This window comes from Rhinatrema bivittatum, chromosome 8, assembly GCF_901001135.1.
Source record: "Rhinatrema bivittatum chromosome 8, aRhiBiv1.1, whole genome shotgun sequence".
NCBI lineage: Eukaryota > Metazoa > Chordata > Amphibia > Gymnophiona > Rhinatrematidae > Rhinatrema > Rhinatrema bivittatum.
In genome coordinates, this window is record NC_042622.1 from 7,725,626 (window position 1) to 7,748,447 (window position 22,822).

The 22,822-nt window shown below is 48.7% G+C and overlaps 1 protein-coding gene across 1 annotated transcript in view; it reads right to left on the bottom strand.

Annotated features, from left to right (window-relative positions):
- Window positions 1-1,129: 1,129 nt before the first annotated feature.
- The window catches only part of ZNF512B (zinc finger protein 512B), a 101,689-nt gene continuing 79,996 nt past the window's right edge, over window positions 1,130-22,822 (bottom strand). The window contains exon 16 of the mRNA XM_029614308.1: window positions 1,130-1,934. The gene's annotated coding sequence lies outside the window, so the exon portion shown is untranslated. The remainder of the gene's footprint in view (window positions 1,935-22,822) is intronic.

The following is a 22,822-nucleotide window of genomic DNA, read 5'->3' on the forward strand; positions in this document are numbered from 1 at the left end:
CTAAAAGATCTAGCAGTCAAGCTCCAAGAACCATCTGGACACCTCTTACATCTCTTGAAAGACTTAATAGTATGTACCTGACGTGGCTGCGACTGCCTCATGCATCCAAGGCCACCATGCACAGCAATGGAGCAGGAGGCATCATTTGCTATGGCATTAGCCTGCAACAAGGCCAATGTAGACAATGTTTGAAAGGCTATTTCTCAAAATGCTCTGAACGGGATGAACATTTTAGTGGATACAGAACACTAAAAAAGGATTCCCACATCTTACCTTTCATTACCGAGGTGATTTTTGGGTACTTGCCAGGTTCTTATGGCCTGGATTGGCCACTGTTGGAAACAGGATGCTGGGCTTAATGGACCCTTGGTCTGACCCAGTATGGCATGTTCTTATGTTCTTCTTATGAGGTTGTGGGAGTTGACAAGCTAATTAAAAACTTTTACCTTAAAACTTGCTTAGTCTAAGAGGCACTGTCTGGCTCATTTCGTAAATGTGGGAACCGCAGAATCTGGTTTTAGTTAACACATTTATTACGAGAAAGCCAAGCACGTGGTTGGGCAGCTGGAGGAAGGACCTAGGAAGAAAAGCAGGCTGGAAACCAGGAACGTCAGGATTCAGACCCAGCTTCTCTCCCTGCTGCTCCTCGTGACCTTGTGCAAGTCACTTCACCCCGGCCTGATTTACTACTGCTTTCCTCCCATTCTCTCTCTCTGGGAAGATGCTTAGTAAATCAGAGCCTTAGCCTGTTTGCCCTCAGCGACAGGTGCCGTAGCCCCTGTAGCTGGAACGTGGATGTATAGTGTGTGGAATTAAATCTGAACGCTGTAAGAATCCTCTCTGTGAAGCCTCTGCAGATTTTGGTATTTTCAGGATGCAGCCTTGAGCTCTTCCTGTAGGGCGGACGGGTGAAGGCTCACAGGCTGGGGCAGGGCTCGCTGGGCAGTAGCTCTTGCCAGACAGATGTACCTTCTCCTCGTCTCTCTACGCCGTGTTTCGCCCTTTTATCTCACTATGTTTGGAGGGGTTTTTTTGACATGCACTATAAATTATCTTAAAAGCCCTAGGAAGGCCACCACAATCACGTTTCTTCTTTCTTGGCACTCAAATAACTCAACCAAGCCAAATGAAAAACCAATTTCAATAAACATTTATTTGATACAGTCTTTGTAATACAGTACATAGGTCATTCCTTTCTAGGTATTCAGTGGTACTGTTAATAAACATTTAGTAAAATCCACACTGGCCAAGGATTTATCAGTGATTAATATATCTCCACTTAGATATAAACATATTTTACTCTCAAAACATTTGCAAATAAACTTTTTAAAAAATAATATTGTAACAGATGGCGGCTTTGGAATCAGATTCCAAACTGTGTTCATGACAAACCAGGAAAGTGAGAAATGTTTTCATTCATTGAGCAGTGACCGATCTAGGCAAGGGGCATTCAGGTCGTGTTTAGCCCCATCTGGCTGAGTGCAATGGGTCAAATTCCATCATATTTCCTGTAAAACGCACTTAAAAGATTTGTAGATCATCTTTACCAGGATCTGGCCTCGAGATGCTAATCAGATAAACAGTTACAATAAAGGAAGCTCCAAAAACCTATTAGGAACCTAATAGAAAAGATTTCAGCTGTGTCCAGACAGCGGCCAGCAGGAAGCCCTGAATCGCACACGCTGCTTAACTGGAAGCCCTTAGCTCAGCCGGAGGAGAGGGCAGGCTCGCTGGGAAATTGCTGGGCCATGCAGTTTGTGCATCTGCCCGTGCCGCACACACTCATCCGGGGTCCGCATCCTTCTTACAAGAAACTGTTACCAGAGATGGCACCGTGCTTGCAGGCTCCAGAGAAAGCAGAAGCACAGCAGTGAGGCCTTCATTCACAATACGCACAGCAGGCTTCTCCAGAAGCAGCTCATTGGCTCTTTCAACTGTCAATAAGGAATATTTTTTTATTTTAGTGCTCTGTCTTCATCAGGACCAGAATGGTTTGGTCCAATAAGGGGCTGGTTTGTCACTGGGAGTAGAGACCCTGCTCCTCTGAGATCCCCCATTCATCAGCCCCCTCCTTTTTGTACTATTGCATGCTGTTAGTAACGGGAAGAGGAAGAGGGACGTAGAGAGAAAAGCAACTGAAGGGGATTCTTCCTGGGGGCAGAGGTAGAAAGCTCCTGCTTCGGCCAAGGTCGTCAGGTCATTCTCCCAGTGGGGTCGGGAGGTAGGGAATTAACCAGATTTTGCACAGCTTCCCAAACTTACCAAAAGGCTCGGCTCATAGCTCAGTCCCCAAGCTTAGATCTGGTGGAGACGAACAGGGAGAGAGCCCCGAGGGTGCTGCAGAAAGGAGATTTCCCACAAAAAGGCTCCTGCTTTCATGTTCAGGGGCCTGAACTCCAGTCCTGCACAGACACACGCATGACCCTGGGTTATACTGAAAAGGGGGCGTCTCCCGCCTCAGGCTGCTGACTGGTTCCCTCTGCAGCGGGCTTAACCCTGCTCCCACCCCCGTTTCTCTGTCTTTGGGGCCGATGCAATATTAAACGCGGAAAGCGGGCGCTGACGCCGTGCTATAAACAAACTAGGGGGGTCGAGCTAGCAAGGAGGCGCTAGGGTTGTTTGCGCGACCCCGCCGCGGCTGCCGGTAAACTCGGCCTCGGTTTTCAGCCTTCAGCCTTCTGCCAGTTTACCGGCGTCGGTCTTCATAATTCGGTCTGCCGAGGTTTTTTTGGGTTTTTTTTTACTTAAGAAGCACAGAAAAGCAATTTTTTCTACTTTTCTGTACGTCTTTTACCTGCGCTCAGCTATTAACGCCTGCTCCAGGCAGGCGTTAATTCCTGAGAGCTAAATGTGCGTCTGAGAGGCAAACTTTTTTTTTTTAATGCGGAGTGAGTAACAGCCTCATTAACGTGCATTTGCAGGTGATGAGCGCTATCGCGTTCACTCCGCGTCGGACGTGCGTTAAATAGGCGCTAATCCCCCTATTGCATTAGGGGGTGGATTAGCGCCTATTTAACCTGCGTCCGAGCGCAGGTTATACAGTGCACTCAGCTGAGCGCACTGTATAACCCGCGTCCGAGCGCGGGTTATACAGTGCACTCGGCTGAGCGCACTGTATAACCCGCGTCCGAGTGCGGGTTATACAGTGCGCTCGGCTGAGCGCACTGTATAACCTGCGTCCGAGTGCGGGTTATACAGTGCGCTCGGCTGAGCGCACTGTATTGCATTGGCCCTTTTGAGTGCAAATATTGCCGAAGCAGCAAGGGATTTTGTGCACAACAGGTTTGGTGCCCTTGCACGGAAATCCCCTGCTAAGGATGGCGTTAGGTATCACCTCCCAATGCAGAGAGGGGCACTGGTTACCTTGTGTTTTCTTAGCACTGGAATCTTAACTCCCAGTCTGAGGTGGAGTAAAGATTCCAGGGCTGATGTTAAGTCTACAGGCAGAAGCTGAAGTTCCGGGGAATTTTATGCACTGAAAACCTGCTTTGCGTATAAAAAGCCTGTTTTCTCCACCTAAGAAATTATTTCCCTGCACCAAGCAGCGTTTCCCCTGCTCCTTGCTCCTTCCTTGGGTAGAGGGGCTCGGTCCGCGCCTTTCCTCTGCCACGCGCCCTGGGGCTTGGATGGTTCCCTGGGGCTGCAGACTCCTTTGCTGAAACCAGAAAATAAGTTCCTGCATCTGTGGCCACCTCTTCTCCCAGCTCCCAAATCACCTTCTATGCACGAAAAGATGATTTGTGAGCTGCAGCCTTGGTTGCAGGATGAGGCGTGGACGCACAGGATCTTTTCATTTTGGAGAAAAACGCAGGCTTGTGTGTGCACAGACCCCCTTCCGGGTTAACGCCTATGCGCAGCCTATTCAGGAGGTTAAGCACACATTAACTCGGCTTGGCTGATACATTAGCTTACTGGGGTTGCATTTTTTTCCAGGCGGGTTAAAAAAAAACCCCGTGCACGGACTCTCAGCACAGTTTCACCGCTCAGCTTATTACACTGACCCAAACGTCTGGTTGGCCTAAGGCACTGCCTGCCAAAATAAAACCCGCCCTTCACCCCAGCACAAGGTCAGTGTCGTGATTTTTGGGAACGTGAAATAAAGTCGGGGAAACCTCACCAAATATCAGGCTAGAACAAGATATCAAGTAAAGAGATACAAGCAGAGGTCCTCCTGGACTTCTCTGCCTCCATCCCTTCCCCGGGCAGCGATGCTGTGTGTGAAAACTCAGAGTAATATTGAGGTAATGTGCCGATTTGTGACTTGTCTGTCTATGACATGGAAGAGAGAAGCGCCTGCTCTGGTTTCCGCAGCTCGGGAGGCCACCACCAGCAGGCTCCTAACTTCAGGGGAATTTCCAGCTCATAGCCGGCGTCTAACTTAGCTCCCACATTTAAGGCCGAGGCTCTTGAGGCACGAGCTGACGGGGGAGCTGTAGGACGTATCTGCCATGCCTTGTCCAACTGTCGGAGGCTTGGAAACGTCCTGGTGGCAAAGGATGTGAAAGTGGCTAAAAGGAGGGAGCCTCAGGCGCGTGGACGAGGCAGATCCGTGGTCCCCTTTACACCAAGCAGCTCATAATCCATAAACTATCTGGTCCCAAAACATCCAAATCTAAATAGAATAAAAAGAATTCCGAAAACTGCTCCTGGCAGAAGTACAGAAAGAAGCTTCCACCCGAATAAAGAGGGGAGAAGGTGCCTGAAAGATGGAAGGCAGCGAGTGCAGCGAGTTTCAGGGGCCTCAATTCTGCAGGCTGACTGAGCATCACTTTCGTAGTTCCCGGACTTTCAATAAGGCTCTCTTCTTAAAGCTCAGCAGGATGGGACAACGCTAGCCACGGAAGAAGAGCCGACGAGGGAAAGAGCAGTGAGCAATCATATCCTGCGGGTTTTATACTGTCTGCTGTATTACAATATTTGTATTTTCATTTTGTCATTCCTGTCTGATAATTGTCAGTGTTCTGCAACCCATGAGATATGGGCATTAGATAATACAACTTATACCACTTCTGATTTCAAATCTTAAAGCTCAGCGGGATGGGACAACGCTAGCCACGGAAGAAGAGCTGACGAGGGAAAGAGCAGTGAGCAATCATATCCTGCGGGTTTTATACTGTCTGCTGTATTACAATATTTGTATTTTCATTCTGTCATTCCTGTCTGATAATTGTCAGTGTTCTGCAACCCATGAGATATGGGCATTAGATAATACAATTTATACCACTTCTGATTTCAAATCTTAAAGCTCAGCGGGATGGGACAACGCTAGTCACGGAAGAAGAGCTAACGAGGGAAAGAGCAGTGAGCAATCATATCCTGCGGGTTTTATACTGCTTGCTGTATTACAATATTTGTATTTTCATTCTGTCATTCCTGTCTGATAATTGTCAGTGTTCTGCAACCCATGAGATATGGGCATTAGATAATACAATTTATACCACTTCTGATTTCAAATCTTAAAGCTCAGCGGGATGGTACAACACTAGCCACGGAAGAAGAGCTGACGAGGGAAAGAGCAGTGAGCAATCATATCCCGCGGGTTTTATACTGCTTGCTGTATTACAATATTTGTATTTTCATTCTGTCATTCCTGTCTGATAATTGTCAGTGTTCTGCAACCCATGAGATATGGGCATTAGATAATACAACTTATACCACTTCTGATTTCAAATCTTAAAGCTCAGCGGGATGGGACAACGCTAGTCACGGAAGAAGAGCTGACGAGGGAAAGAGCAGTGAGCAATCATATCCTGCGGGTTTTATACTGCTTGCTGTATTACAATATTTGTATTTTCATTTTGTCATTCCTGTCTGATAATTGTCAGTGTTCTGCAACCATTGAGATATGGGCATTAGATAATACAATTTATACCACTTCTGATTTCAAATCTTGCCTGTTATAGTGCATTGCCAGGCTCGCTCTCTCTCTCTCCTGTGTGCTGCTATTTCCACAAGCCCCTCGCCAACAAATCATGCAGGAAGAATCCGCTACATCGAGGGAATTATTCATCTCGGATGAAAGCTTTAAAGAAAAAAAACTTCAGATGGAAAGAGAAAACAATTTGCAGAAGTGTACCAATCACTTTAGAGTGCATTTAGTCTCTGAAAAAAATGCTTCTTTATTAAGCGAAACAATTGGCATAATAACCAAAAAGGATTTTACTCCGAAATCGAATCCTGTATGCAGTTAAAGAGCAGTAGTAACAATAGAAATGACAGCAGGAAAGGTGCAGCTGGCCCATCCAGTCTGCTCAGCAAGCTTCCTATGGTAGTCTCTGCCACGCCGTGAAGCTTACCCCAGGTCTTCTGAAGAGCTCACGAATCTCTGAGCACAAAATCCGTTTAAAATATGAGAGCGGGGAGGCTCTGACTGCACCACCCTATATGGACAAGCAACATGATTTCTTGCAGTTATGCTGCTTTAAACGGGATGCAAGAGAGGAGAGAGAGTTAGAACAGAAGTGGATTTTCGGCTGGATAGTTTGTAATCTATGGGCATGAATTCAGTGACTGCAGGATCTGGATTTTTTATTTAATTTAACAGATTGACTCAGTTTATGCATCCCAATTACTTCACCACCATGGACTGAACGATCGATTTGAATTCTCTGAAATATGCCTTCTCACTGTGCACGTGTGTTTTCTGATCATTTAAGATGGCAATGAGACCATGAGCTCTGCGTTTCAGCTCTGGATTTGGACTTTATGCAGAAAATGTATTGCTGTAAGTTGATTCATACATCAATTTAGGAGGATTGTCTGGTGTCACAGAAATGAATTTTGTGAGCGTGCAGTGTCAAAAGCTGGTCAATGTCAGCCGTGGTTTCCTTTGTACTTCCTGCTCCCATACAGTTAAACTGCGATCTAATGAACAGATAGGTCCTTTTTATAAATCATTCTTTAAAATGACTCAGAAACTGTCTAAACAAAAAATGGGGTGCTGATTAATAAAAGTTATTTTGGGAGCTGATCCGAGTGCTGAGGTTGGCTTTTTAAACTAGAGCATGCGCTCGGAGGTCTTTTTCTCCTATTTTCTATGCAATCATCAATACTGAAGTGAAGTCCCCATTGTTTATCTTTGTGGTTTTACCTTTACTTCACTTATCTTAGTTTCCTCTTGATTTGTACCATGTAGGTATATGTTCTGGGTTTATCAAGTAACCGTACCATGAGGCTTCCTGACAAAACAAATGACCACCAGAGACAAACAGAACAAACTGCTTAGTGCCACTTTGTCAAATATTTTTCTTGGCTCTCTCTCATAAAAACAGAACAATATCATCTACTTGATGACCATTCACTAAAATCCAATGTCTTAGCAATGGCTGACAAGGAGAGAAATCACCAGCATGCCACATCTTACAGGACACAGCACCTTCTGCAGCCCAGAGCACGCTGGGGCGACCTGGACATCACAGAACTTCCTTGGAATACGGACTTTCTGCCTTTACTGTACTGAGATAAATATATTCTCATGCATATGGGAGGGAGTCCCCTCACACTCATCTCCGAGTTCAGTCCTCCCCACTATTGCAGCCTCAGGGTCCCACACTCACTGCTCCCGAGCTGAGCTTTCCTCAGCAGTACAGCCTCACGGGTCCCTCACTCACTAACCCCAAGCTGAGCTTTCCTCAGCAGTACATCCTCACGGGTCCCTCACTCACTGCTCCTGAGCTGAGCTTTCCTCAGCAATACAGCCTCACGGGTCCCTCACTCACTGCCCCCAAGCTGAGCTTTCCTCAGCAGTACATCCTCACGGGTCCCTCACTCACTGCTCCCGAGCTGAGCTTTCCTCAGCAGTACAGCCTCACGGGTCCCTCACTCACTGCTCCTGAGCTGAGCTTTCCTCAGCAGTACAGCCTCACGGGTCCCTCACTCACTGCCCCCAAGCTCTTTCCTCAGCAGTACAGCCTCACAGGTCCCTCACTCACTAACCCCAAGCTCTTTCCTCAGCAGTACAGCCTCACAGGTCCCTCACTCACTGCCCCCAAGCTGAGCTTTCCTCAGCAGTACAGCCTCAGGGTCCCACACTCACTGCTCCCGAGCTGAGCTTTCCTCAGCAGTACAGCCTCACGGGTCCCTCACTCACTGCCCCCAAGCTCTTTCCTCAGCAGTACAGCCTCACAGGTCCCTCACTCACTGCCCCCAAGCTGAGCTTTTCTCAGCAGTACAGCCTCAGGGTCCCACACTCACTGCTCCCGAGCTGAGCTTTCCTCAGCAGTACAGCCTCAGGGTCCCACACTCACTGCTCCCGAGCTGAGCTTTCCTCAGCAGTACAGCCTCACAGGTCCCTCACTCACTGCCCCCAAGCTGAGCTTTCCTCAGCAGTACAGCCTCACGGGTCCCACACTCACTAACCCCAAGCTGAGCTTTCCTCAGCAGTACAGCCTCACGGGTCCCACACTCACTGACCCTGAGCTGAGTCCTCCCCTGTACTAAAGCCTCACGGGTCCCACACTCACTAACCCCAAGCTGAGCTTTCCTCAGCAGTACAGCCTCACAGGTCCCACACTCACTGCTCCCGAGCTGAGTTTTCCTCAGCAGTACAGCCTCACGGGTCCCACACTCACTAACCCCAAGCTGAGCTTTCCTCAGCAGTACAGCCTCACGGGTCCCACACTCACTGCTCCCGAGCTGAGCTTTCCTCAGCAGTACAGCCTCACAGGTCCCACACTCACTGCTCCCGAGCTGAGTTTTCCTCAGCAGTACAGCCTCACGATTCCCACACTCACTAACCCCAAGCTGAGCTTTCCTCAGCAGTACAGCCTCACGATTCCCACACTCACTAACCCCAAGCTGAGCTTTCCTCAGCAGTACAGCCTCACAGGTCCCACACTCACTGCCCCCAAGCTGAGCTTTCCTCAGCAGTACAGCCTCACGATTCCCACACTCACTGCCCCCAAGCTGAGCTTTCCTCAGCAGTACAGCCTCACGATTCCCACACTCACTGCCCCCAAGCTGAGCTTTCCTCAGCAGTACAGCCTCACGATTCCCACACTCACTGCCCCCAAGCTGAGCTTTCCTCAGCAGTACAGCCTCACGATTCCCACACTCACTAACCCCAAGCTGAGCTTTCCTCAGCAGTACAGCCTCACGATTCCCACACTCACTAACCCCAAGCTGAGCTTTCCTCAGCAGTACAGCCTCACGGGTCCCACACTCACTAACCCCAAGCTGAGCTTTCCTCAGCAGTACAGCCTCACGGGTCCCATACTCACTGCTCCCGAGCTGAGCTTTCCTCAGCAGTACATCCTCACGGGTCCCTCACTCACTGCTCCCGAGCTGAGCTTTCCTCAGCAGTACAGCCTCACAGGTCCCACACTCACTGACCCTGAGCTGAGCTTTCCTCAGCAGTACAGCCTCACGATTCCCACACTCACTGCCCCCAAGCTGAGCTTTCCTCAGCAGTACAGCCTCACGATTCCCACACTCACTGCCCCCAAGCTGAGCTTTCCTCAGCAGTACAGCCTCACGATTCCCACACTCACTAACCCCAAGCTGAGCTTTCCTCAGCAGTACAGCCTCACGATTCCCACACTCACTAACCCCAAGCTGAGCTTTCCTCAGCAGTACAGCCTCACGGGTCCCACACTCACTAACCCCAAGCTGAGCTTTCCTCAGCAGTACAGCCTCACGGGTCCCATACTCACTGCTCCCGAGCTGAGCTTTCCTCAGCAGTACATCCTCACGGGTCCCTCACTCACTGCTCCCGAGCTGAGCTTTCCTCAGCAGTACAGCCTCACAGGTCCCACACTCACTGACCCTGAGCTGAGCTTTCCTCAGCAGTACAGCCTCACAGGTCCCACACTCACTGACCCTGAGCTGAGTCCTCCCCTGTACTAAAGCCTCACAGGTCCCACACTCACAGCCTCCAATCTGAGTCCTTCCAAATGCTGTAGTTTCATGGATCCCTGCCCCCTGAGCTAAGCAGAGCCGAGCCCTCCCCAGCACTACAACCCCATGTGTCCCACAAATCATCTGGTGTGGCTACCGACTTGAAAAATCTGAAAAGTTTATTTAAGTGGATCTTCAAAATAAAATCTTTTTTCACTCAGTGCACAATTAAACTGAGGAATCCACTGCCAGATGATGTGGTGAAAGCAGTTAGTGTAGCCCGGTTTAAAAAGGGTTTAGACCAATTCCTGGAGGAAAAATGGTGTCTTACCCGTAGGTTTCCTTTCCTTCTGCTCCACCAAGTCAGGAACAGATGGGTTCGTCCCATCTCCAGCCACGAGAGACAGAGTTTGGATTTTCTTTTTCATGATATCACATGTATGTACTTCATGAATAGAAGTGGTACAGCCAGTGTACTACTGTCAAAGCTAAAATAAACTAATCCAAAAATGATTTAAATTCTAATGAGAACTAAAAACATTCTTTTAATAAGAAAGTGCTCCCACTTTGTAAATATCTCTTTAACTCCTATGACCAAAAACTCAAATTATAAATTTCTTAACTGCAGAGAAAAATATTGGCTTTAAGCACCCAACTCTTAAGTCATGATTTCTCCATCCTTTTCCTTCTGCTCCACTAGTCCAGAACCTATAGGAAGCCCCAAAGCCCACTTGTACAGAATGGAGGAAAGCCAGACATTGCCCCAAAAACCACATCCTGTCTTGCGAGTACATCCAATCCATAATTCTTTGCGAATGGCTCTTATTGCAGCCAGTTCAGCCCGTGAGCAGACTGCGCTGTGGTTAAAGGAGCCTTCATGAATTCAGGAACCTGTTGGCCCTGTAACAAATCAGCTTCTTTAATTTATCTAGCAATGGTAGTTTTAGGAAGTGTGGTCCACCAACCACCACCACCTTTCTGACGTACGAAACACACTAGTAACTTCTAAATAACTTAGAAGACAGCGTTTTCACGTTTAAAAAAAGTTGCATTCTTGTTAAAAAAACTGGCGTAACGATCCTCTGATTCAGATGGCAAAAAGGATGGTACTAGTGACAGAACCAAATCTTAGGGAGGGCTTTTGGACGATAAGGACTGCAACTCTGAAACTCAGCCTGCTGATGTGATTAATACCAAAACCACTGTTTTTAAAGTTAAATCCTTCATTGTACCCTGACTTAAAGGCTCGAGAGATGCTATGGCTTATGCCAGTAAAACTATAGTCAAACTCCATTGAGGAACTATTGGACTCAAAAAATGTGAAACACCTTTATTTGAGGCTACAGACAAACCCTTAACTAGATATCGGCCCCACCTGTTCATTTAACGAACTTAAAAGACAAACCTTTTGTAACAATGCAAGAATATCCCCAGTGAATGCTGTGAAGCCACGAGTGAAGCTGGTCCCTTTTTTTGTTGTAATTAGCCCTATTGGACTAACTTTGACCTTTCAAGAGAGAATGGAGAAGGGTTGTCCGTTACAATTAGCCCCGATGAAGAAGGTCCTGGACTCCTTTTAAAAACCACATACCGAGACCTCCTTGGCCAGTCTGGCACCAACAGAACAACTTAAACTCCCTTTTTTCGGTTTTGTTTATTATACGACCTCATCAATGGCCAAGGTGGAAAAAACCAGATCAGCTTCTCCTTTGGCCAACACTGCACTAAGGCATCTATCACTTCGCTGCTAAAATGAAAATTGGTTCTTACCTGCTAATTTTCGTTCCTGTAATACCACAGAGCAGTCCAGAAAAGTGGGTTGTGCATTCCTACCAGCAGGTGGAGTCAGAGAACAATTAGAACTTTGAGTACTGCTACATAATGCGAGGGCCACCTACAGTCCCTCAGTATTGGCCTGTACCCAAGTCCACACTAACAGAACTAACTAGTGGCCGAGGTTGAAATCCAAACAAAAAAACAACAACCTGCGGCCTCAACAAACAGACTCAGAAACTGCTCCATCAAGTAACTCTGTCAATACGGAGCTCCGTAATTAAAAAAACAGCAAATCGTAAGGCAATGCAGTCTTTCGGTATCTGAAGAAAGGAACGAAAATTAGCAGGTAAGAACCAATTTTCATTTCCTGAACATACCCAGATCAGTCCAGAAAAGTGGGATGTACCCAAGCCACCCTACACTGGGCGGGAACCCGAAAGGCCCGCACGCAATACACTCTCACCAAAGGACGATTCATCATCAGCTTTAACGTCCAAGCGATAATGTTTAGTGAAAGTGTGTAAAGAAGACCACACTGCCGCCCTACAAATCTCCTGAGGCGACAGGAGTTGACACTCCGCCCAAGAGGTCGCTTGTGCCCTGGTTGAGTGTGCTCTGAGACCCAACGTCACTTGACGCCCTCGGGAAATGTAGGCGGAGCCAATGGCTTCCTTAATCCAACGAGAGATGGTCGCCTTAGACGCCTTATCATCCTGTTTGTGCCCCCCAAACAGGAGAAACAAGTGATCCCAACGTCAGAAATTATTAGTTACCTCCAGGTAGCGCAGCAAAATACACCGGACATCCAATAGATGAAGGTACCTGCCCTGAGAGGAATCCAGAGCCCAGTGCGGAAAACCGGGAAGATCCACCGCCTGATTGACATGGAAGGCCGAAACCATTTTGGGAAGGAATGAGGGAACTGTGTGCAGGGAAATTCTATTGTCATAAATCCGAAGAAAGGGATTGCGGCACGATAATGCCTGCAATTCCGAAATCCGGCGGGCCAAGCAAATAGCCACCAAAAACACTGTTTTTAAAGTCAGATCCTTCAACGAAGCCCTGCGTAGAGGCTCAAAGGGGGCTTCACACAGTGCCCGGAGAACTAGATTCAAACTCCAATTGGGACATAAAAGCCGGACAGGCGGACGCAGATGTTTAACCCCTTTGAGAAAGCGAGCAATATCCGGATGGACAGCTAGAGACACACCATTCAACTGACCCTGCAAGGCGCCCAACGCTGCCACCTGAACCCGAAGGGAATTAAACGCTAACCCCCTAGCAAGTCCTTGCTGCAAAAATTCAAGCACCCGGATGACTTCCACTGTCAAGGGATTGCAGGAGCATTGGAGACACCATGCCTCAAAACAGTTTCCAAATGCAAACATAAGCCATATACATGGCTGGATGGCAAGCCTGTAGGAGCATGGAAATAACCTGCTCGGAATAGCCCTTCAAGCGTAAACATCGCCTCTCAAAAGCCAGGCCGTGAGAGAGAAGTGATCCTCTCAATCCGAAAATATGGGCCCCTGACGGAGAAGATGCGGTAGATGAGCGAGTTGCAATGGACCCTCTAGGGCCAGGCGAATCAGATCCACGAACCACGGGCGACGCGGCCACTCCAGCGCCACCAGAACCACCCTGCCGGGATGGAGTTCAATGCGACGAAGAAGTCAACCGATGAGGGGCCATGGAGGAAAGGCATACAGAAGAATTCCCGTGGGCCAGGAACACACCAGCACATCAAGACCCACCAAGCCCTGCTCTCGCCAACGGCTGAAAAATCTGTCCATCTTCGCGTTCGCCCTGGTTGCCATCAGATACAACTGCGGCACACCCCACTGGGCGCAAATGAGGTTCCACGCGTCGCAAGACAGTTCCCATTCCCCAGGATCGAGCTGTCGTCTGCTGAGAAAATCGGCCTGCACGTTCTCCACTCCCGTGATGTGAGAAGCTACAATTCCCTGGAGATGACGCTCCGCCCAGGCGAACAGGAGGCGCGCCTCGAGTGGAACTGCGGGACTTCTTGTGCCCCCTTGGCGGTTGATGTAAGCTACCGTCGTCGCATTGTCGGAGAACACGCGAACCATGCTGTTCCGTATCCAGGGGAGAAACGCCTGTAAGGCCAGCCGTACGGTTCTCGTCTCGAGCCGATTGATGGACCAGGACCCCTCCATCAGAGACCAGAGCCCTTGGGCGGTTCTGTCTGCATTCACTGCTCCCCAGCCAGACAGACTGGCATCGGTGGAGATTATTATCCAATCCGGAGGATCCAAGTCCACTCCCTGTTCCAGAGGGCGACAGCCACCATGACAGACTGAGTCTGGACTCGGGAAGTAGTGGCATTGGGAGATGGAACTGTTCCGACACCGGACTCCAGCGCAACAAGAGCGCACATTGTAACGGTCGCAAGTGAGCGAATGCCCAGGGCACCAAATTCAAGGTGGAAGCCATGGACCCCATGACTTGCAGATTATGCCACACTGTGGGCTGCTTGCTCTGCAGGAGAGCGTGAATCTGTTCTTGCAACTTCCACAGACGATCCTCCGCCAGAAACACCTTGCCTTGTAATGTATCGAATCGAGCTCCCAAGTAAATCAGCTTCTGGGTGGGTTCCAAATGACTTTTCTGCACATTGTTGACCCACCCAAGTGATTGTAAGGTGACCATCACCGTGTGGATGGACCGAACTCAATCCTCCCGAGACTTGGCGTGAATCAACCAGTCGTCCAGGTAAGGATGGACCAGAATACCCTCCTTGCGAAGGAAAGCCGCTACCACCATCATAACCTTGGTGAAAGTCCGAGGAGCTATGGTGATGCCAAACGGAAGGGCTCGAAACTGGAAGTACTGACCCAAGACCTTGAAGCGCAGGAACCGCTGATGATTCATCCGGATTGGAATATGAAGATTCGCCTCCATGAGATCCAGGGACACTAGAAACTCTCCCTTTCGAACCGCCGCCATCACAGTCGTAGGGTTTCCATACGAAAAGGAGGGACCCTGAGACAACAGTTGAGTTTCTGCAGATCGAGAACATAAGAACATAAGAACATAAGAAAATGCCATACTGGGTCAGACCAAGGGTCCATCAAGCCCAGCATCCTGTTTCCAACAGTGGCCAATCCAGGCCATAAGAACCTGGCAAGTACCCAAAAACTAAGTCTATTCCATGTTACCATTGCTAATGGCAGTGGCTATTCTCTAAGTGAACTTAATAGCAGGTAATGGACTTCTCCTCCAAGAACTTATCCAATCCTTTTTTAAACACAGCTATACTAACTGCACGAACCACATTCTCTGGCAACAAATTCCAGAGTTTAATTGTGCGTTGAGTAAAAAAGAACTTTCTCTGATTAGTTTTAAATGTGCCCCATGCTAACTTCATGGAGTGTCCCCTAGTCTTTCTACTATCCGAAAGAGTAAATAACCGATTCACATCTACCCGTTCTAGACCTCTCATGATTTTAAACACCTCTATCATATCCCCCCTCAGTCGTCTCTTCTCCAAGCTGAAAAGTCCTAACCTCTTTAGTCTTTCCTCATAGGGGAGTTGTTCCATTCCCCTTATCATTTTGGTAGCCCTTCTCTGTAGCTTCTCCATCGCAATTATATCTTTTTTGAGATGCGGCGACCAGAATTGTACACAGTATTCAAGGTGCGGTCTCACCATGGAGCGATACAGAGGCATTATGACATTTTCCGTTTTATTCATCATTCCTTTTCTAATAATTCCCAACATTCTGTTTGCTTTTTTGACTGCCGCAGCACACTGAACCGACGATTTCAATGTGTTATCCACTATGACACCTAGATCTCTTTCTTGGGTTGTAGCACCTAATATGGAACCCAACATCGTGTAACATCGAGGATGGGACGAAAAGTGCCCTCCTTTTTTTTTTGGACCAAGAAGTAAATTGAGACCGTCCCCATCCCTGCTGCGCTTCCGGCACCGGGACAATGGCTCTGAGGTCAAGCAGCCACTGCAGGGTATCCTGTACCGCCTCGCATTTGGCGCGAGAGAGCACACGGGACTCCACAAACACTTCCTGGACTGGACGCACAAACTCCAGGGCGTAACTGTCCCTGATCACCTCCAAGACCCAGCGATCCGCGGTTATTCTTGCCCATTCCGCGTAAAAGCCGGATAATCTGCCTCCGACAGCTTCTACTGCGGAATGGGTGCTCGTGGCTTCATTAGGCAGGTTTACTGCTATCCGCCCTGAGGTGTCCAGAGTCCCTCCCGGAGCGGTGGCCACCACGAAAGGACTGTTGGCGACCCGGTGTCAACTTAGGACCTGCCAGAGCAGAATATCTGCCAGATCGAAAACAGCAAGAGTCCCGAAAACTAGCCCAAGGGGGAAAAATGTTCTTGTCGCTCTTCTATCCTCTGGCAACCTGTGGCCCTTGGACTCCCCCCGAGGAGCTTGACCAACTGATCCAACTCCTCCCCATTGAGAAGCTTGCCCTTGAAGGGAAGGTTACAAAGTTGGGATTTTGAGGAGAGATCCGCTGCCCAATTCCATAACCAGAGAAGGCAACGAGCTGCCACCACGGACACCATGGACCAAGCCGAGGTCCGAAGAGGTCCTATAGCGCATCTGCTCCATTCGCAATTCCGGCTTTCAAACGGGCCAGCTGCAACGCTCTACCGTCGGCATCTGCCGCATTAGTACTTGCCTCTTGGACCCAGCACAGGCCCGCTCGTTGCATAAGACTAGTGCAGACTGCCGCTCGAAGGCTCAAAGTGGCAACTTCAAAAACCTGCTTTCAACTGGATCTCCCTCTTTCGGTCTTGCATGTCCTTTAAGGCGGCAAATCCTGCCACGGATATCGTGGTCTTCTTTGTGACCGCTGAGACAGCCACGTCCACTTTCGGAATCTTCAGCAGGTCCAGCACCTCTGACGACAGCGGGTAGAGCTTTCCCATCGCTCTACCCACCTTTAAGCCCACATCCGGAATATCCCACTTGCGGGTCACCAGCTTTCGGACTTTCTTAGGTAGTGGAAAAGCTGCTGATGGTCCTCGAATACCATCCAGAACCGGATTAACCCCTTCATTATCGGAATCCTCTTGAGTAACCTTAAGACCGAGGACATCCGGTACCTGGGGAATAAGTGGACAAAGCTCATCTCGCTTAAACAGTGTCTCCATGCCAAAAAGGCCTGATGCATCAACAAGATAAACTCTGGGGAAAAATCTCCCGCGTGTACCTCCCCATCTGGGGGGTCCTGCGGGGCCGATTCCCCAGTCCCCAACATCGGATCTTCTGCCATGGGGACCAAAGCGGGAAGGAGGGAATACTCTTCTTGCTCAGAGTGTCGCAAATTCTGCCCGTGCGCCTCACAGGAGCGGCAGACCGCCGATTTTCGCGGCGCCATGCCGGGCCGCGTAGCCACGCAGTCAGAGCAGCTGAGGGAAGAAAAAAATAGGCCCGAGACTTGCAGCTGCGTGAGCACCACCAGCAGCGCAGGAAAAAATAATAGAAAAACAAGGCCTCCACGAGGAACCGCGCTGTTCAGCCACCCGGGTGCTGAAAACGCGGCCTGGACCCGGTACACACACTGCCTACCTTTACTATCAACCCAGAGCTCCGGGAGAGGAAGGAAACAAAACTGCGATGGCTCAAAGCTGTCCCCACAGCCTGTTGCCCCGGAAGCCTGCACTAACAGGGGTTGGGGGAGCAGCTTCGGAGGTAGGAAGACCAGGAGCCCCCAGCCTGTACACTCCGGGACGGAGTGGGCGAAACACAGTCAGGGGTGTCTAACCCCCCGGACGCCCGGCTTCCACTGAGGGATGGCCCACAAAGGTGCCTAACACCTCAGGAAGCAAACGAGAAGGAAAAATAAAATACATTTCCTAACTACCCTGAAAAAAACTAAGACTGCAGGAGATGCACCCTACCACCTGCTGGAGTCAGAGAAATACTGAGGGACTGCAGGTGGCTCTCGTTATGTAGCAGTGCCCAAAGTTCTAATTGTTCTCTGACTCCACCTGCTGGTAGGGATACACAACCCACTTTTCTGGACTGATCTGGGTATGTTCAGGAACTCCTTGCGTTGGCTGAAAAATCTTTTTACCTTGGTGTTCTCGTGGGTCGCCATTAAATCCATCCGATGCTGCACTATCTAATAAGCCCATTGGCTCCACTCCCACTCTCTGGGGTCTATTGTATTTCTCCTTAAAAAATCTGCTTGCATGTTTTTCTGCCCCGCAATCTGTAAAGCAGATACTTGTAGTAGATTCCTCGCCACCCAAGTGAATAGCAGATCTGTCTCCTTGGCTGTGCCATTTCCGGGTTCTGTCTTCTTTGTTCACAAACGCTACTGCAGTGGCACTGCCGCTCAGTATTCTTCTTCTGATTATTGGCTGAAAATAAAGTAATGCCGACCTTATTGCCCTTGTCTCTTAACTGGTTTATGGACCACTCTTTTTATCCAACGGCCTTGTGTGTACTGAGCTTGGCAATGGGCCCCCAACCTTTCAGACTGACATCTGTTGTTATCAATATCCAGTCTGGATATTCCAGAGTCTCTCTCCTCTGCAGATTTGGAGTGTTTGACCGCCATCTCAGACTTTCTCTTACCGAGTCCAATGGGGGTAACTGAACTTCACAGCCCTGAGTGCCAGCTGAGCTCCTGCCCACGGAATCACATCTAAAGCTGAAGCCATTGAACAGAGAAGTTGAAGATAATCCCAAGCTTTAGGAGCCTGCTGGCTTGAAAATGTCTCTCCTTGTGACTGGATGTGAAGAGGAGTGAGTGCAATCTCCCAGGGTCATCAAGGTGGGCCTGCTTTCTTGTTAAAAAGCCACCATTGCTGGTGGGCTTGCCGGCAGGCTAGGAATTATTACAGGATATTTGGGTGACTTTCGTCATATGATTTGTATTTTTGTATGATTCATTAATAAAATGAAATATGTAAGTCAGCCCAAAATGTTAGTTATACAATTTTGGATATACTGTGTTTTTGGCAATGCAGGGCAGAGGAAGGAATGCAGGGGCACCAAAACAAAGGGATTTGGTACAAAATGGCAATTGCCAAAAAGGATAGATTACCAACATGTGGGAGCTATTAGTAGGGAGGAAATGTATCAGACTGGATATTTAAATGGCCGGTCTGTTTCTGTCATGATATAATACAACAGTATAATTTAGATATATTGTTATTTTATTGGGTAATTATATTGTTTCTAAGTATTAAGTTATTTTTTATAGTTTTATTATTTTATTTTGTTATTAGAATAAGAGTATTTTATATTTTTATGATTGTAATTTGTTCTTTTACAAAGAAACTGTAAACCGGTGTAAAGGTTAACACCATACGTCGGTATATAAACCTTGTTAAATAAATGAATAAATAAAAATAGGTGAAATCTGGTTGCAGGACACATCTTAGCCAATTATGCCCCCAGGTTTCTCCTACTTTCATCGCCCTAGGTTGCATGGAAGAGGGGAGGAGTATTAATTATTTATACATTAACATTACAGATAAACTGGATATTGTATCTTTTTACCCTGCTGAAATGTTAGTGGCTCTTGTTGCTACCTGGGTTATTATTTTCCACCAGGTTATGTAATGACAGGTATTGGTAGATTCAATCTTGCCCAAGGTCACTCCTTGTGACCTGGGGCAAGTCACTTTACCCTCCATTGCCTCAGGTACAAACTTAGATTGTGAGCCCTCTGGGGATAGGGAAATACCTACAGTACCTGAATGTAAACCGGTGTGATATCTCGATTGAGATCGAATGTCGGTATATAAAAATAATAAATAAATACATAATAAATAAAATAAATAAATGACAAATTAACAGATTTGTAATTACGATATAAGAAATTGCTAATCATTGAGGATTTCAAAGTCTGTATTGATGATGTTACATCAACATATGCTCTAGAATTAATGACAATGATGGAGACACTTAAAGTATGTCAGATAATAACAGTTCCTGTTCATATCACAGATCAGTCAAGACGAGTGGGTTTTGCATCCCTACCAGCAGATGGAGGCAGAGAACAAAACTTTGAGGCACTGCTACATAACCTGCAGGACCTCAGTATTTATCTGTCTCCAGCAAATGGCAGAGGTGCAAACTTGCAGTCTGACAAAAAAAAAAAAAAATTAATTAGAGAAAGAAAAAAGATTTGGAGTTGGGAAAGTGGACTTAGGCTCCCTAAGGTGCTAGGAACCTTTGTGGACCATCCCTCGGGTTGAGCCGGGCGATCAGGGGGGTTGAAACCTCTGACTGCTGTAGGCCGCTGCTTCTGGAGGCCTTGATAACCAGGAGACTGGCTCCCTCTCTGCCTCCGACGTCTCCTCCTGCGAGCTGCTGTAGTCTGGTCAGGGAAGTAATCCGTTTTTGGTTTTTAGATCAGAAGATTCAATCTGTAGCTCGGCAACTGGGACGTTTCGTCAACGGGAACTGCTGGGGTCAGCAGGAGAGAGAAGGACAGGAGTCCGCTGTGTTCCCCGATGGGGGAACGGACTGTGCAAGGCAGGTTTGCCGTGCGCCACTCGGGCCAACGCAACCGCACGTCTCAGCACGTCAGCCATGTGTGCGACCTGCTTTGGTGCTTGGTGCACTCGGGCTGCGTTTGTGACCGTGTGGGGGATCGCACCTAAACCATGCATGATGGGCAGGCAGGGCACGCGGGCTCCGGTCAGCAAGGCTCAATTCCCGCTCCCTCTGTACCAGCTGTGCATTGGGGTGAAGCGGGCACCTCCGCGGGAGCAGCAAAGGAAAAGAGGGCCTCCGGGTCTTCAGGGGCCGCAGCTGCGGTCTCGGGGGCATCCACTGCTTTAGCTGCGCCCACGGGGGGGCCCCAGCCTTCAGGGAGCCTGGAGATTCCCCTCCTTGCCTCTCCCCTGTGGTTCAGGATGGGGGAGGGGACTTGGAAGAAAGTCTGTTCACTCAGGGGGCTGAGGATCCAGGGGATTTTTCCTGCTGCTGCTGCATAGAACCTTCCTGAGAAGGAAGGAAGAGACCCAGAGCGAGGCAGTCAGGTGACCCTTCCAAGAGGCCAAGGGTAGTTTCTGTGGGAGGTTCTGGAGATCTGCTCAGAGGCCTGGGTCTGGCTCGTGCAGGATCTGAGGGCTGGATGATCTGCAGGAGGATCCTGTGTCCGAATAAAACTGATCCTGATACTAACAAGAATGACCCTGATCTGGATGACGTTCCGGTGAAGGAAGGGGATGACCCTCGGGTGCTTCACCTGTTTAAAAAGCAGAAGCTACATCCTCTCATTCCTCAGGTGTTGGAGGAATTAGGAGTTAAGATGGCTCAGGAAGAGTCTGATAATGAAGGAGCGAATCCGGTCCTGGACAGGCTGCGTGGTCCTCCTAATGCCTTTGTTGCCTAAGAAAATTCAGAAGCTGATAAACCGGGAATGGGACTTCCTGGAAGCGAGCTTGAAAGTCAGTAGGGCAATGGCGAAGCTTTACTGTTTGATGGAGGAGACCCTGGACCACCTAAGGGTTCCTAAGGTGGATGCGACAGTTTCTGCGGTGACCAAGAAAACTATGATTCCAGTTGTGGGCTCAGCCGCTCTTAAGGATGTGCATGACCGCAAGTTAGAGATTCAATTAAGGCACATGTTTGAGGTTTCTGCCTTATGCTTCTGTACCACGGTTTGTGGCAGTATGACGCAGCGCGCTTGCTTGTGCTGGGTTCAGAAAGCACAAGAGCAGGCCTCAACCGGGTCGCTCAGTCCTCTGCACTCGGTGCGGCTGGAGGTTGGAGTGGCTTATGTGGCAGATGTGCTGTATAATTTGGTGCCTACTTCCACTAGGAGCATGGTCTCGGAGGTGGAGGCACGCAGTCATTTGTGGTTGCGCAATTGGTCAGCAGATATGTGGTCCAAGTCCCAACAGTATAATCTTCCTTTTAAAGGGAAGCTCCTGTTTGGGGAGGATTTGGATCAGTTGATGAAGTCTTTGGGGGAATCCAAAGGAAATAGGTTGCTGAGGATAAGAAGAGCAATAAGAAGATTTTTCCATCCTGGTCCCATTTTCAGGATTCGCAGAGTTTTCGTTCAGGCAAGGGGCTGAAAAAGTCTTCAGGATGACAGCAGTCCTTTCGGGGTACCCACAGATCCTCCAGAGATGGCGCTAGTCAGGGGACCGGAGGAGGAAAGTCCACGCAATGAAGCCAGGGTTTCCCAGTCCTCGGTGGAAGCGGTAGGGGGCAGATTGTCCTGTTTTTACGAGAAGTGGGTCAAATTACCTCAGACCAGTGAGTTCTGGAGCTAGTAAGATGTTTACGCCTTAGAATTTTTGCACCCGAACAGGGAGGCCTTTCTAGAGTCCCAGTGCTTGTCTTGAGGCAAACAGGAAGCAGTAAGGGGATCTCTACAGAGGTTACTGAGCTTGGACACAATAGTTCCAGTCCCTCTGATCGAGCAAGGATGGGGGAGGTACTCCATCTATTTTATGGTTCCAAAGGAGGAGGTCAACTTCCATCCCATTCTGGACTTGCAAAAGGTAAACGTAGCCTTGCGGGTTCTGTGGTTTTGCATGGATACGTTGCACACAGTGAAAGCAGCAGTCTGCATAGGAGAGTTCCTGGCGTCATTGGACTGACCAAAGCTTACCTCCATATTCCCATTTGAAAGGACCATCAGAAGTTTCTTTGGTTCATGGTATGAGGCAGCACTTCCAGTTTCGAGCTCTCCCCTTTGGGTTGTCTATGGCATCCCGAACCTTTATGAAGGTGATGGTGGTGGTGGCGGCAGCCTTGAGATGAGATGGGATTTTAGTCCATCCATATCTGGATGATTAGCTTATTCAGGCAAAGACGGAGGAAGAGTGCGGTCGGTGATGGACACCTTGAATTCACTGGATTGGGTGAAAAACTTAGCAGTCACCTGGTTCCGACTCAGTCGTTGCTGGGAGCATGCTTCGATACCCAGATAGGCAGAGTGTTTCTGACAGCAGACAGGTTATCGAAGTTGCAGGTACAGGTGATGCGTCTGTTACATCTGTCAGTACCAAAGGCCTGGGATTATTTGCAAATTCTGGACTTCATGGCCTCGACATTGGATTTGGTTCTGTGGGCCTTTGCTCACATGTGACCTTTGCAAAAGGCACTCCTGTCAAGGTGGAATCCGTTGTCGGAGTATCATCTGCCTTTACCTCTTCTAAGAGAATCCAGGTCCAGTCTTTCAGGGCGGCACTCTCGGCACAACCTGGAAAAGGCAGTTGATCTGGAGA